The sequence below is a fragment of the Sarcophilus harrisii genome, chromosome 6, assembly GCF_902635505.1.
Source record: "Sarcophilus harrisii chromosome 6, mSarHar1.11, whole genome shotgun sequence".
NCBI classification, from domain to species: Eukaryota; Metazoa; Chordata; class Mammalia; order Dasyuromorphia; family Dasyuridae; genus Sarcophilus; species Sarcophilus harrisii.
The window spans coordinates 149005757-149022563 of record NC_045431.1 but is presented as its reverse complement, the minus strand read 5'-3'; the positions used below and the strand labels follow the sequence as shown (position 1 = coordinate 149022563).

Below are 16807 nucleotides of genomic sequence, written 5' to 3'. Positions count from 1 at the left end.
GAGAGTTTTGCAATCCAGTTCCTACATCGTCACCAACTTGGGAGATACTGTAGCAGGTTTAATCACAGCTGAAGCTGGTTCGGTGACCGCTTGAAAAAGCTGCTTTTAATCTAAATCCATCAGTAATATAGAAGTTGTTAAATCTAAATCTGGAAGGGACCTCAGAGACCCCTATTTCATTCTCTTCCTTTTGTATATAAGGTCCCCCACCTAGTAAGTGTAAAAGATAGGTCCTAGCCCCGATGCTGACTCCCCAGCCGTGTTCTTCCACTGTAACCCGGGCCTCTACACTAACTTTCAGGGGCGTAGGGGCGATTGTTCTCCCTCCGGGACGGAAGGACACCCATTCCACCCACATACTGCGCGCGCCAACTTTTCTGCCGTTTACTAACTAGCTGCACTTGACAAAAACGTTACTGTTTGATTTTTAAGGCCCTCGAAACCTTTTCCAACTCATCTTTCCAGGTTCATATATTTACCCCCTTTTACACTCTACGATCCAGGTAAACTGATATTGTTTAGTTATTGTTGTTACTGTTACTCGTAGAGGAAGTTCTATCTCGTCTCCGTGTCTGTCTACGCCGCTCTTCCCCATGCCTGCTTTCTCCTCAAAGCTCAGCTCAATCGCTACAGTTTACATAAATCTTCCCCTTATATCCCAACTATTATCATTCAATTAATATAGCATCAGCATATTATTCCACTGGGTAAAAGCCATTCATGTTAAGTAAGGAAATGAAATTGGGTTACAGTAACCAAGTAAACACTCTCCAAACAAACAGGCTGACATAACTATTAGGAATTCAGTATAATAATAGAGAGAAAATGTGGTGTTCTTTTTCCAAAACACAGCCAGATCTCCCAAAGGTTAACTCCTCCTTCTGGAGAGAGAGGGATTCTGGGTTATCTCCCAGAGTGCTCTCTGGCCCTAAGGGAGGTGTGAATTCTGATGATATCTCATACTAAGCCCTAACTCTCCCAAACGTGTGAACTCCACTGAGTACTTAGATACTTATGAGCTCTCTAAAGGTGTGAACACAAGCATTGTTTCTATCAGTTGTACTTAGTACCTTGTTTCAAGTTCTGGCCCAAAACATCTCCTCCTAAGATCAAATCAATCATACTGAACCATGCCAAATTAGATAATTATTGTCTCTATCAACTCCAATGGCTTAACACTTTGTAAAGATTCCAACAAGAAAAGACACTCTCAGTCCTCATACAACAAGGTAGGAAGTCTGGTCCTGAAAGAATAGGACCACAGTTCCCTCCTTACCTGGGAGTATTGGGAAGTTCAAACATTTTAGGAAAACATTTTCTGGCTAATGTCAATCATGATATTGAAAAATTATTGGACTGTCTTAGAATTCACATGTTGAATTAAAATTAGTCCTTTTGACATTTCATGTTTAGATTTTTAAGGTTCTTACCAAACTAAGAAAACTGAGCACAAATTTAATACTTTAAAAAAGAAACCAGCAGAAATTGTCATAATAACTATATAAGAGCCAAAGTAATAGTAAAATAGGTCGTTCTATGCTTCTGTGGGTATTTCGCTGACCATTTAATTCTCAAAAACCTTTTGTAAGATAAGGAATGATAAGGAATATCAGCTATCCTTTACCGAAAGGAAACTGGTGCACAGCAACATTAAATAACAGAAATTGTCATAATAACTATATAAGAGCCAAAGTAATAGTAAAATAGGTCGTTCTATGCTTCTGTGGGTATTTCGCTGACCATTTAATTCTCAAAAACCTTTTGTAAGATAAGGAATGATAAGGAATATCAGCTATCCTTTACCGAAAGGAAACTGGTGCACAGCAACATTAAATATTAACAAAGAGACTGGGCTCTGGCCGTTTTGTTTCTTTAATTACCAGATTCCCTTAAACAAAACTTTACTGAAAATAAGAAATTAAAGGTGAACAAGAAATTCCTGGGTCTGTGTTTACTTTTTTTTTTTAAAGGCATTTCTAAACTATTAAGAATAAAATAGAATTTTGTGGGCTGATTTCCAAGTAGATTCAAAATATAATGTGAAACTTTTTTCTTCTACTATATTCTTAGAACTGCAGATCTCCTGATTGATAATTTATTTAGAATAATATTGAATAAGGGGGGCAGCTAGGTGGTGCAATTGGCCTTGGAGTCAGGAGGACTTGAGTTCATTTATGGCCTTCTGTGTGACTTAAGTCACTTAAGCCCAATTGCCTCCAAAAACAAAACAGACATTGAATAACATCAAGATAGTTGTTCTGCCCTTCCTATTAGTTTTGCACAAAATGTTTGCACTAATTCTGGAAAACTTAAAGGAATTAACCTCCCATATATAAAGACATGATCAGCATTTTAAAAAAAAATCCAACGGTAAAAAACTCTTAAATTTAGAAAGTGGCACTTCTCTCAAGTTTATTGTTATTGTCATTACTTATTATATATTATGGAGATTCACATTTTGTGTTAAACTATATAGTGGAACTAGTAACAATAACTGACTAATGTGACCTTATTTCACTAATAGGAAGGGTTTTTAAGGGTCTGTTTCAATCTGAATCCAGAGCTATATCTTTAAGACAATAAAATCATTCTTCTGGAGCCAGGAAAAGCCTGGATTGGATTCCTTTAAGCAGTAAAGAAGCAGGCAGTAAAGAGTGATTGAAGATGAGTGAGAGAAGAGGTAGTAAAGGGAACAATTTGTTGGAGAAGATGAGATAGGATGGGATCATTTATGCATGTGGAGAGGTTTGCCTTGGCAAAGAAAAAGGCTATCTCTTCATGTGAGACAGGCATGAAGGAAGAGATAGTGACAGAAGGCATCTGAGTGAAATAAGAGGAAGAGAGAAAAGAAACTCTCAGGCTTTCTTAAATTTTTCAGGCTATAAATATATATGACAAAATTCTCAGTTAAGAGGGAAGGGGAAGGGAAGGCAATAGGAAGTTTGAAGAGAGAAAAAAATTGGAAAAGTCACTGTGGTTAGAATTATAAACCAATTAAGGAGATATAAAAGTATTATTTGGGGGCAGTAAAGGACCCATTTGAGATTATGTAAACTAAATATATAGACCTTGTTGTGGATCCAGTGATGACAGTTTTGTGATTTTCTCCAGCTCTGAACAGCTGCAAGGAAAAAGGAAGAAAGGCAGTAGCAGATGGTGTGAGTAATTTAAGGCTGGGGTTTGGCAGGGCAAGATTGTCTATATAACAAAGAAACCAGGGACTCAAGAGAAGAGGACAGTGTAGAGTTGAACTGCTTTACCAATGGGTTAAAATGGGCAAGAGTATGAGATGGTGACCTGGGAAAGAAATGAAGAGATGAGGAACTGAAAATCATGGTGCAGATAAAGACCAAGGTTTAGAGTGCAAGGCAGAGGGGCCAGTGAAATTAATAAATCAATGAATATTTATTAAGCAGCTACCATGAGCCAGGCACTGTGCTAAGCACAGCAGATACAAGGAGCATATAATCTAATAGGGGAGCATAAAATACAAAAGAAATCTGTGAAGCTGATGTAGGGGAAGAGACCAGAACAAAGAAATTCGGTCAGAGAATTCCCGAAGAAGTTCAGGCAGATAAGAAAAAAAAAGAGAGAATTGAGCTGGGCTCTCTCCTTAAATGGGCATTTATAGTTCATGGCCTTACTCTTCAATCAATGAAGCAGAGGGTAGAGATAAGATGGAGTGTCAAAATTTATGAGATGTGAGGACAATGAAGTTATCCTAGCAATGAACTTCCTGGACATGATGGTGAATTCAGCCAGAGAAGTCCCAAAGTAGTGCAGTCTATTGAGAAAGGAGAAATGACAACAGATTATGATCAGATAAAGGAATTTCAGAGTTCATCAATATGGATGTTGTTATATCCACATTATATGGTAGGTAGAAGAGTAGGTTAAGGGAAAGAAGAATTGAGAGGTTAAGAATGTGAAGAAGTATCATTATGAATGTTAAAATCCCTTAATACAAGAATAGGAATTGGAGAAAAGAGAAAATTTGAGTTAGGAGAATGTTTTAGGAGTCTGTAGACAATAATTACCAGAATCTTGTATGTATTAGATAAAACTCAAAAGAGGACAAGTTACAGGGGTATAGCAATAGAGACAGTGGTTGGAAAATGGTTGTAGAGATCTGGGAATATTCCAACTCCTTCAACACAATCAGTGAGTCTGGAGAAATGTTTGAAAGTACAACTAGTCTTGAAAAGAATAGGAAGCTATGTCATCAGGAGGGAGCTAGGTCTTAGTGAGTACAAGAAAGTGGAGGGAGAAAGAATAGTTAGAATGACTTGGTCACTCCAAATTCTTCTTAAAATAATGCTGCTGTTACTCTATATAGTGTTCTCTTAGTTCTGTTCTTTTCGTTATTTTGTGGCGATCTCTCTATGTTTTTCTAAAATCATTGAGCTCATCATTTCTTAGAGTAGTATTTCATCATGAACATAAACCACAATTTGTTTAGTCATTCCCCAATTGATGGGCACCCCACAATTTTCAGTTCTTAGCTACCACAAAGAGAGATATAAATATTTTAGAATATGTAGGTACTTTTACTTTTTCTCTAATCATCTTGGGAAATAGACCTAATAATGGCGTGGTCAGAGGGTATAGGCAGTTTAATAACTCTTTGGTCATAATTCCAAATCTCTCTCCAAAATGATTGGAGCAGCTCACAGAGCCCCCAACAATGAATTAAAGCCCCAATTATTCCACATCCCCTTCAGCAATTGTCATTTTCCCTTCTATTATTTTAGGCAATTCGATAAAATGATGTCTTAAGGTTGTTTTAATTTGCATTTCTCTAATCAATAATGATTTAGAACATTTTTCATTTTAGAGGATAAATTATTTTGATTTCTTCATTAAAAACTGTCTTTTCATATCCTTTGATCATTTGTCAACTGGGGAATGACTTGCATTCTTAGAGATTTGACAATTAATATAGTTGAGATATGAGACCTTTATCTAAGGATCTGACTATAACATTCTCCACGCCCCTCCCCAGTTTTCTGCTTTCCTTCTGATCATAGATTTCCAATACAATATTGAGTAAAATTGGTGGCAATAAACATACTTGTTTCATACTTGAAATTGCTGAGAAGGCTGAGAGAAGAAACCTTATCCTTGTTACTGATGGTTTTAGATAAATGCTTCTTACCCATTTAAGGAAAAGTCAATTTCTGCCTGTACCTTCAAGTGTTTTATAAAAATTTTTAATAGAAATGATGTTGTATTTTGTCAAAGACAGCTAAGACTAATTTCCTCAGGAAAACAGTATAAAGCTATAAGGGGAAAATAGATTTTTAACTGAAATAGAGAACTTCTAAGCATTTCTGATGAAATAACTAAAACTTCATAGAAACTTTAAAGTTCAAACACAGGAATAAGTAAAGTAGAAAGATTAAAAGGTATATACAAATGAACATTGATAAAAGATTAGACAAAGCTAAACTGCTTACATTTAAATATGGGGAGATTATAACATGTATCCCCTCTGAACCTTATCATCATCAGGGGTGATAGTAGGAGCTAATTAGACAAGAGCGGCAGCTAAGTAGTATGAGAATTGGATGAGTGTTTAGTTTCCACAGAATTATGAAAATTAAATTTAGAGAAATATAAAAAAATGAAATGATCTTAAGAGAAGAATAGTAAGAGAAATATACTGGGGGGGTGGGGTTGGGTAGGAAGGAAGATTAGAGAAAATGATCTTACATAATTAAGATTATACAAACAAGGAGGGAAACAACTGACACTTGAACCTAGGACTCTTCTGAATTGGCCAGAAAAAAAAAGGAAATCTATATACAATTTCACTATTCCAAGAACTAGGAAGAAAAGGAGAGAATCAAGAAGAAGGAATTAGAAAGAAAGTAGATTAAGAAAGGAATTAGACCTAAGGAAAACAAACTAAAGGCGAATAAAAATATAACCTCTTTTTCAGGTGACAAGGAATGGGAATTTGAAGAGATCCCATAAATTGGGGAATGGATGAACAACTTAGAACATGTAAATGTGATGAAATACTATTGTATTGTAAGAAATGATAGAGAGAATTTCAGGATGATGTGAGAAGACTTACATGAACTGGCAAGGAGTGAAAGAAATACAATTATGAGAACAATTTATGTAATGACAACAATATGGTAAAGGTAAACAACTTTCAAGTTCTTTCAAATAATTAGAAATTCTGATCAGTATAATAAGCCTTATTTATATTTTATAAGCTAGTAATTTTTCCCTAAGAAAACTTTCCTTTTCAGACTGATTTTGTTTTGTTTTGTTTTATCTTCATCAATCATAAGCCTCCTCCTCTTCCTCTTCCTCTTCCTCTTTCTTCTTTTTCCTTTTTTAAACCTAGCTTTTTGTTTTCAACGGGTTGCTAGGTAGTACAATGTAGTGTTCCAGCCTGGAGCCAAGACGATTCAACTTCAAATCTGTTCAAAGCTGGCCTTCCTACCTGTGTGATCCTGGTCAAGTCATTTAACCCTGTTTTGTCCCAGTTCCTTAAGTATAAAATGAGCTGAAGAAAGAAATAACAAACCATTCTAATATCTTTGCTAAACAAAAAGGAACAAACATAAAAACTTCTAATAGAGTCATGAAGAATTGGATATAACTGAAACTGATACTTGTTTTAAATGGAAGTTGCCTCATTTAAGCCTCCATGAGGCTTGGGAAACTTCTTAGAAAGTTTGTATGGTAATTTTTGTTTCAGAAGTGTGGTTTTTGTCTTCCAATTTAGAAAACACTTTTTGTTTACATTATTTTCTTTTATTTTTCTTCACAGGAAGTAAAACTCTTTTTAGTCACAATTAATTTTGTTCCTAGTTGTATCCTAGACATTTTTTAAAATAATTTTTTGTTTTAGTTTATTTTAGAAATATAACAAGCTTATTTTGGCATCATCCTACTGTTACATAATTGCTGTATTTATTGATATGGCACATTTCTTTTTTTTTTTAATTAAAGCTTTTTACTTTCAAAACATATGCATGGATAATTTTTCAGCATTAATCTTTGCAAAACCTTGTGTTCCTATTTTCTTCCCCTTCCCCAGGCCTCCTTCCCAGATGGCAAGTAAACCAATATATGTTAAACATGATAAAATATATGTTAAATCCAATATATGCATACATATTTATACAATTATCTTGCTACACAAGAAAAATTAAATCAAAAAAGGAAAAAAGAGAAAGAAAATAAAATGCAGGCAAACAACAACAAAAAGAGTGAAAATACTATGTTGTGATCCACACTCAGTTCCCACAGTCCTCCCGGACTGGGTATAGATGGCTTTCTTTATCACAAGATCATTGGAACTGGCCTGAATCATGTCACTGGTGAAAAGAGCTATGTCCATTATAATTGATCATTCTTGTTGTTGCTGTGTACAATGATCTCCTGGTTCTACTCATTTCATTAAAGCATCAGTTCATGTAAGTCTCTCCAGGCCTCTCTAAAATCATCCTACTAATTGTTTCTTATAGAACATTCAGTCCATAGCATTCATATACCATAACTTATTCAACCATTCTTCAACTGATGGGTATCTGTGAAGATCGCGTATTTTAAAATCAACAGGAGTCCGGAGTTCAGGTTAGGGGAAAATCGTCAGTCTTTATTCTCAGTGAAGAAGGATCGGAGGTGGAAGAGAATCGGCGATAGCAATGTGTGCAGCTGAGTCAAGAAGCTAGCTAGACCCGCAACCACACGACCAGCAGCCAGGAGAATAGACCCAGGCCCAATCTCTCCCAGCTTCTCTTCCTGTTCCTCTCTCTGCCTCCACCCACCAAAATCGTCATTTCCTGTACAACACATCAGGACTTGCACAGAGAGTGGGCAGGGACCATTCTTTATCCAATCATGTATATTAATAGAGTATAGCTCAATTACTATTTAGCCTCATGTACTTGGGACCTAAGTGCATCAACTCAAACTTCAGCCCATTACAGGCATCTACTCACTTTCCAGTTTCTTGCCACTACAAAAAGGGTTGCTACAAACATTTTTGCACATGTAGGTACCCTTTCCTTCCTTTAAGATCTCTTTGGCTTATAAGTCCAATAGAAACACTGCTGGATCAAAGGGTATTCACATTTTGATTGCCCTTTGGACATAGTTCCAAATTACTTTCCAGATCAGTTCACAACTCCATCAACAATGTATTAGTGTCTCAGTTTTCTCACATTTCCTCCAAAATTTGTCATTATCTTTTCCGTCATCTTAGCCAACCTGAGAGGTGTATAGTGGTACCTCAGAGTTATCTTAATTTTCATTTCTTTAATCAATAGTGATTTTAAGCACCTTTTCATATGACTAGAAATGGTTTTAATTTCTTCATCTGAAAATTATCTGTTTCATATTTTTTGACCATTTATCAATTGGAGAATGACTTGAATTCTTATAAATTTGAATCAATTTATATATTTTAGAAATTAAGCTTTTATTAGAATTTTGAATGTAAAAATATTTTCCTAGTTTATTGCTTCCTTTATAATCTTGTCTGCATTAATTTTGTTTGTACAAAAACTTTTTAACTTAATATAATCAAAATTACCTATTTTGTGTGGCTTCAAGGTGGGACCAACCAGCTTTTATACATAATTTTAGTACAATCCAGATAAGTCCACCTTTGCAAAAGATGTTGGGCCCTTGCATCTCAGTTCCTCCCCATGGTAGCAATAATGCGACAATCTGCAGAAAGGGGACATGACAAAGACTGGGTAATACAAAAAACTTCAGACTTGATGATTCCTTCTTCATCAGTCTCTCTAGTCACAATGATTTTAAACAGTTTCATTTCTTGATACTTGTTGATGCAAACCTGACTCAAGAAATACTAGCATTAAGGGAAGATATGACTTTCCTAAGATAAGAAATCAAACCAAAGAAAGAAGGGAATACAGAATATTTGAAAACCTACTAAAATTTTTTAGTTTTAATTTTTGTATTTTATTTATTTATTTGTTTGTTTGTTTTTTAGTGGGAGGATTCTCCCTGTTATTTGTAGAAGATTTTTCTTGACTCCAAACCTTTGGCTATCTTTGTGAGATGCAAATCCCTTCTCAGTTAGCTCATTGTTACTTCTTTGAAATGTAACCTTGTAGTTTTGTAAATGTAGGATTTTGCAAACTCAATATTTAAATCTGTAACTTAGTTTAATAATTTGTTCTGCCTTAATTTGTTCAATCTTAATTGAAGGAAGCATGAGATAATGAAGACTAGGCCCAAGAGGCCATAAAGATTGTTTTATGTTAAATTAGTTTTTCCATCTCTCTCTGATGTAATTTTTTATATTAAAGGCTTGTCAGAAACTCCAATCTGGGTTCAGTTATTTTTCTACCTTCTGAACCTGTACTATGTTGTTCAGTTGTTTTTCAGTCGTATTCAACTCTTCATGACCCTTGGACTTTTCTTGACAAAGATATTGGGGTGATTTGTGATTTACTTCTCCAGCTCATTTTACAGATGAGGAAACTAAGGCAAAAACAGTTAAGTAACTTGCCCAGAGACTCAGCTAATAAGGGTCTGAGGATGGATTTGAACTCAGGAAAATGAGTCTTCCTAATTCCAGGTCCAGCACTATCAAGCTATAATTATCTAGCTGTTCAACTCTGTGCTTAAGAATAACAAAAAATTTTTAGGTTTTTACCTCAATAGATGGTAAAGTTTTTCTTTTGTGGAAGATTTATTTATCATGAATTCAAAGAGGAGATATACTCATATCAACTTTAGTTATGAATATGGCACAGGCCTTACCCCCTGCAGTGTACAGATACCATAGACCCAATAGTCACATTTTCTCTGGACATAAACTATGTCTCCGAGAAGACAATCTTGGGAGACTTGACTTGGATAGGTGTTGGGGGTTTTCCTTGGAAGGCAGCCTTAGTCTCGGTTGCAATAAATAATTATTCCAAAATCGCAGCCAGCTGCTAAAAATGCAAACGTTTATTTCTCCTTCCAAATTTAGCCCGGTTAGTTGAGGCCTATCTCTCTGCCTGGCTCGAAGAGATCTTGCAGTTTTGTCCTTGGCTTCTGCCTCTGCTTTCTTCAGCCTCCAGCCAGCTCGGATTCGTGGCTTCTCAATCTCCAGTCTGTGGTGAGTAGTCTTTTCTTCCAGAGTGTTCTGTCTCAGAGCCCTGTTGATGTTCCGGAGAAATTCTCTTTCACTCCAAGAGCTTCCTCCATATATATCATCTCCCAAAGGTTAATTCCTCCTTCTCGAGGCAGGGATTATGGGTTATCTCCCAGAGTGCTCTCTGGTCCTAAGAATTTCAAGGGAGGTGTGAATTCAGACTAAGCCAGCCCTGAATTCTTGTGTGAACTCCATTGAGTACTTAGATACTTGAGCTCTCTAAAGGTGTGAACACAAGCATTGTTCAATCAGTTCCACTTAGTATCTTGTTTCAAGTTCTGGCCCACAATAACTCTAAGATTAAATTAACTCCAATATCTTTAACACTTTGTAAAGAAATATCTTAACACCTTAATAAAGATTCCAACAGATAGGCAAGAGTGGACCTTGGACAGTAGAAGGCCCCTGAACTAAAATGATATTTCTGACAAATAATTTAAAGTAGTTAGCCTCAAAGGTAACTGATATAATCATAGAGGTAAGGCTAGATGTTACCTTGTAGGAATGCATACAAAGTTTTGAAGGAAGGAGTCCAAGTTTTTTCCAAAACCCAGGTAGTAGGAAAAATTGAAAATGTGGACTACAGTGTTGTCCTAGACAGTAGATCTCAAGATACCATCATTTCTCAAACTTCTTATGACAAGTATTTGGGTAAAATACCTTTAAAGCTTGTGACAGAGTTTGGAAGTGTTGTTTGAGTGATAGACAATCTCTACCTGGGATATATCCAGTGAGCTTGAAATATACCCAGGAAATGATTGGTGTAAACAGAAAAACTGACACTCTGGTTCTAATATGTCTATAACCTCTAATACTCTTTGGAAAGACTAGAAATGTCTATTCTATTTCCCTTTGAGCCACAGAAAAATATCCTCATTCCACATGTGGGAGATGACCCTAAAAATGTGTGAGCCGTTACTGTACAGTGTTACAGAAGTCTGTGACTAGAGAATGAATAATGCCATCCTTCTATCTTATCAGGAAGAGGTATCAAATGCACTGAATGCTGAGAACAGAGGATCATAGACAGAAAGTTACCTAGTTAAGTCAAACTTGTTCAACCACTTCATTTTCAAATGAGGAAAAGAGGCAGAGTGATTAAAATTGCCAGTCATATGCTTTAAGTCCTTTAGAGCTTTAGTTTAAAGCTTTAGGTTGTTCCCAGTATAGCCAGCATGGCCATAATGAAGTATTAGGTGGGAGTGGTCATGATTTTGAAATGTTTCTAAGGATTTCTTTTAAATTTGATGCCTTAGCTTTATTTATTTATTTATTTATTTTTTATTTAATAGCCTTTTATTTACAGGATATATACATGGGTAACTTTACAGCATTAACAATTGCCAAACCTCTTGTTCCAATTTTTCACCTCTTACCCCCCCACCCCCTCCCCTAAATGGCGGGATGACCAGTAGATGTTAAATATATTAAAATATAACTTAGATACACAATAAGTATACATGACCAAAACATTATTTTGCTGTACAAAAAGAATCAGACTCTGAATTATTGTACAATTAGCTTGTGAAGGAAATAAAAAATGCAGGTGTGCATAAATATAGGGATTGGGAATTCAATGTAATGGTTTTTAGTCATCTCCCAGAGTTCTTTTTCTGGGTATAGCTAGTTCAGTTCATTACTGCTCCATTAGAAATGATTTGGTTGATCTCGTTGCTGAGGATGGATGCCTTAGCTTTAAAGAAAAAATGTGTTGAGTATAATGAACTCAAGAATATTTAGGCATCTATAGTCATCCTCAGGTTTTGCAGATTCATGGTATCAGGAAATATTCATCCTTACATTCCTTTCTTTGAGAGTTGCTAATATTTCTTCTCCTGTGTGCTCAAATGGGTTTTGCTTAACAGGATATGCCTGTTATTGTTTTATCTGAAAGTAATTAGATACTGTGAATAGTCTGTGATTTGGCTTCCAATTAAAGACTGGGGTCCATCTTCCCTGATAGGCTACTAAATTTCCAATTAGTGTAACCATGACCCATTTTTATGGAAACGTATTTCTCTTGGAAATATATTGACACGGCTTAAAACAGACCACAAAATCAGATATTCAGGACTACAGTCATTATTTTGCTAATGACATGTGTGGCCTCCAGCTAACCTCCAACAAATCTCTGGTTTATCACTCTGAAAATGAGATATAATTATAGTCTTTTTCATAAGATCTATTAAAGTGATGTGAACATTTTGATTATGAACTGTATTTGCAGAGCTTTTCATTTGACTCATTACTTTCTGAAAAATAATCCTTTGGAGATATTTTCCACAATTTGATGTTAAATGGCAGGAATTTGAGGAGAGATTACATATATTAGAGAAAGAGCATAAGTAGGCAGATTTATTTAAAGTTTCATTGTTGATTTTTGCATTTTTTAAATGTAAGAAGTGTGTCACATGTTTAAAACTAAGATTACTTTAAGGTCATAAAAGAGATAGATTTTTAACATTTGAAAGTTTTGAAGATCAGTGGTAACTGAAAAAGAAGTGAATATCCATTTGGAAGAAAAAAAAAAAACAGCATCAGCTGGCTCATCATCAGTCATTTCAAGATAGAGTTTCTGTGCCCATGGAATATGACATTCCAAACATGTCTAGAATTGTCACTGTTCCTTTTTTACTGTCATAGCGCTTCATAATATTATTGAATTCACTTGAATATTTAGAATGAGGAAGTGGTAATTATTTATTGTTTAACTTTCAGGGTAATTTCAGAGGGTGAAGTTCATATATGCTTTATAAAAGAAGTTATCTCTTCAATATTTGACATTTGCCCTTTCCAAAAAAGGCCCAAACCTTGAAAACAAAGCTAACAGCTGGCTGTGCCATAACTTTTATTAGGGAATATGTCATCCTTCACATTTGAACTCCATATTTAGTCCACAGAATGTTTACTAAATGCTCCCTACATACTAAACATTGACAGAACTAAAGAAAATAGAGTTACCAAAACATGATTTCTTTCCTCAAGGAGTTTATAATCTAAAAACATAAATAAATTCAAGATTTTTTTTAAAGGAAAAAACCCCAACCAAATGATTTAGTTAAATGAACTCAAATCTTATTATTCAACTATTTAATTTTATGATGTGGCTAATATTCATCTATTATATACTTAAGACATTTTATCACATACTCATATAGTAAAGGATTTTGCCAATGTGTGCCTTTAGATTTTATTCTTGGAATTGATCATATCCCTTTGGGAGGAATGGAAGGCCTCGTTTTTACCTTGCTAGGGGTGCAAAAGAAAAATCCAGGTTTCTATTTACTTGAAATTAGATATGTAATAATAACTTTTTATATGCTCAGATATAATGGTAAGAAAATTCTTCAAGAAAAAATTATTAAAGGTAATGTATGATTGTGAAAAATGGTTTAAATTATGTTTAACACACAATATTTAGGCAAAGAAAATGCTCATTTTTGTGGACTAGCTACAATAGATTTTTTAAAAATTATCATAGCAGAGCTATTTTTTAGCTTATAAATACTGAATTAAATGGTGTTTATATAATGTTCATGAAGGAAAAGGAACTTAATGTCATCCATCCCCATTGAACATATTTTGCCAAGAAAAAATATCTGTGCTATTGCCATTAGAAATTTTTCTTGCCCAGAAGATTTTTTTTTTTTAATTATGAGTTCAGATTGTGCATACCCTTTGATCCAGCAGCGTTATTACTGGGCTTAAATCCCAAAGAGATCTTAAAGAAGGGAAAAGGACCCATGTGCAAAAATGTTTGTGGCAGTCCTTTTGGTAGTGGCTAGAAACTAGAAACTGAATGGATACCCATCATTTGGAGAATGACTGAATAAAGTGTGGTATATGAATGTTATGGAATATTATTGTTCTGTAAGAAATGACCATCAGGATGATTTCAGAGAAGCCTAGAGAGACTTACATGAACTGATGCTAAGTGAAATGAGCAGAACTAGGAGATGATTATACATGGCAACAACAAAATTATACAATGATCAATTCTGATGGATGTAGCTCTCTTCAACAATGAAATGATTCAAACCAGTTCCAATTGTTCAGTAATGAAGAGAGTCAGCTACACCCAAAGAGATTACTATGGAAAATGAATGTAGAACACAACATAGCATTTCCACTCTTTCTGTTATTGTTTGCTTGCATTTTTGTTTTACTTCTCAGGTCTTTTTCTTTCTTTCTAGATCTGATTTTTCTTGTGCAGCAAGATAACTATAAATATGTGTACATATATTGGATTTAACATATACTTTAATATATTTAATGTGTATTAGGCTACCTGCCCATCTAGGGGGGAGGGTGGGGGGAAGGAGGGGAAAAGTTGGAACAGAAGGTTTTGCAAGGGTCAATGTTGAAAAATTACACATGTATATGTTTTGTAAATAAAAAGCTATGATAATATTTTTTAAATTAATGAGTTTAGAGAATAAAGTTAATAAGATTTGAATTGTCCTTTTCTTAATCTAAAGAATTTAACTTTGCTATCTAATACATATGATTAAAAAAATAGAAATGTTAGTGTTTCCATATTAAATAATTATTATTTTCCCGGAAAGTTTTGTTAAAAGAAAAATTATTGTTCAGGCCTTCCTCTGATTTAAGGAGGTGAAATTCAGGAAGAGAAAGTCAAAAAGGAATTTTAACATACCAAGGCAGATCAGAATTGGTGGGCTGACTAGGTGAATCAGAGATTTAAATTGGTTACTGTTTTTATATACTGCAGTAAGTGGCTTCCATGTACTGGCAAAGGTATTTTGATTGAATCATGTGATTGTGAGGAAGTGGTATCAATACCATCTCAGCTCCTCCCTAAGTATTTTAATTGACTACACCTTTAAATGAGATGCTAGGGTAAGTAAGTGAACATACAGTAGCAGAGTGAACATGCAGTAGCAGCAGCTGCCATGTACTCATTAAGAGGAAATGAGATTAACACTAAGGAGATATGATTAGAGACTGTCCTTTCCTCAAGGATCACCCTCTCCAAAGTCAAGCAAGATTAAAACTTGCAGTTGCTTCAGAAGGACTCTGCATTAGTGACTGATTTTACAATTTAAAAACAAATTTTAAAAATTAAATTTTAAGAGAAACTATCTTTGCATCAGCATCATTTGTAAATATTTATTACATACTCACTGTTTGTAGGACATTGGAAATACAAAGAAGTATCCATATTGGGTATTAAAAATGATTTTATTGGTATTCTCAGATTTTGATAGCAAAAAAAATGTTTAAAGTCATTCATCTTATCTCATTTCCGTGTACTTGTCTCTATCTTTGTCACTATCTCTGTCTCTCTCTCTCTCCTAAAAAACAAAAACAAAAAATTTAGATAAAATTACAGGACTGGCAATCTCAACTATCTAAAAGAGTAGACTGGATTCAATAGTGACCAAAATATGCCTCTGAATAGTCAAAATAAAGGCCACAAAAATTTGTACTTTAAAAGCTTATCCACTTGCTCAGCTCTTGTCCCAAGCTGGATGCTAGAATTTACTGTCATTGCTACATCAATGAGACAAGATGAGGAAAACAGGAGTCAATGGATATTGAGATGCCTAGTTATCAGGTTTTCATTCAACTCAGGTGGAGTAGATATTATAACTAACTAGTTGTTGTTCTTTGTTCTTAAAGAGGACCAAAATGGCATCACTATATTAAAGTTAAGTTATAGTGTATTTGACTGGCTGATAAAATCAAAATAAGCTTAGAATACTCTGCCACAGGTTGGGCACAAATAATCCATATGAATATTTGGGGAAGATTCTTTAACTTTGTGCATCTCGTATTTCTTCTGAGCTACTTCAACTCTGCTTTGCTTGTAGACCACAGCACTTTTTCTGATGAGGACATGCCATGCCTGGGTAGTCTTGTGCCAGTTTCAGTACCATGTTGTGCAATCAATTCTCAAGTTGTTGAGATCTTAACAAAATCCTTGTATTGTTTTTTCTGATTACCATGTAAGTGGTCTATATGAGTTCTTCATAAAATGTATACTTGAGTAAATATACATTTAACACTTTTTGAATGGCAAATTCCAAAGTGTGACCATCAATGATCCCTTTATTTATCCCAACTACATGGTTTATATGTTCCAGTATGATTCCACTCATGATAAGTTCTAGGTCACTGTCAAAGCTAAGAATGGAAAGCTGGTAATTAATTGAAAATTACCATTACTATCTTCCAAAAACAGGATTCCACTAATATTAAATGGGGAGATGCTGGAGCTGAAGGTTTTGTAGAATCCATTGGTGTCTTTACTACCATGAAAAATGCTGGGGCAAACTTGGAGGTGAAGAGCCAAGTGGGTCATTATTTCTGCCCCTTCTGATGATGCCCCTATATTTGTGATGAGAATGAGCTGTGAAAAATGTGATAATTCTCTTAAGATTATCAATAGTTCTTCTTTCAATACAACCCCCTTAGCCATGGTTATTCATGACAACTCTGGCATTGTAAAAAAAGTCATGATTACAGTCATTACTACCACAAAAGACAGTAATGGTCTTTCTGGCAAGCTGTGATGTGATGGTCCTAATGCTGCCCAAAACACTATTCCTACTTTCACTGGTGCTTGTCATACCTAAGCTGAATGGGAAACTCATCAGGATGGCTTTCCATGTTCCTTTGCCCAATATATATGTTGTAAGTACCTGA

The 16807-nt window shown here is 34.9% G+C and overlaps 1 long non-coding RNA gene and 1 pseudogene across 1 annotated transcript; both read left to right on the top strand.

Annotated features, from left to right (window-relative positions):
* Window positions 1-28: 28 nt before the first annotated feature.
* On the top strand, window positions 29-10013 carry LOC116419748. The gene is made up of 3 exons (XR_004230036.1): window positions 29-503; window positions 5942-6149; window positions 9974-10013. It is a non-coding gene; the product is annotated as an uncharacterized LOC116419748 (long non-coding RNA).
* A 6161-nt stretch (window positions 10014-16174) lies between these two features.
* LOC100917790 lies at window positions 16175-16807 on the top strand (annotated as a pseudogene).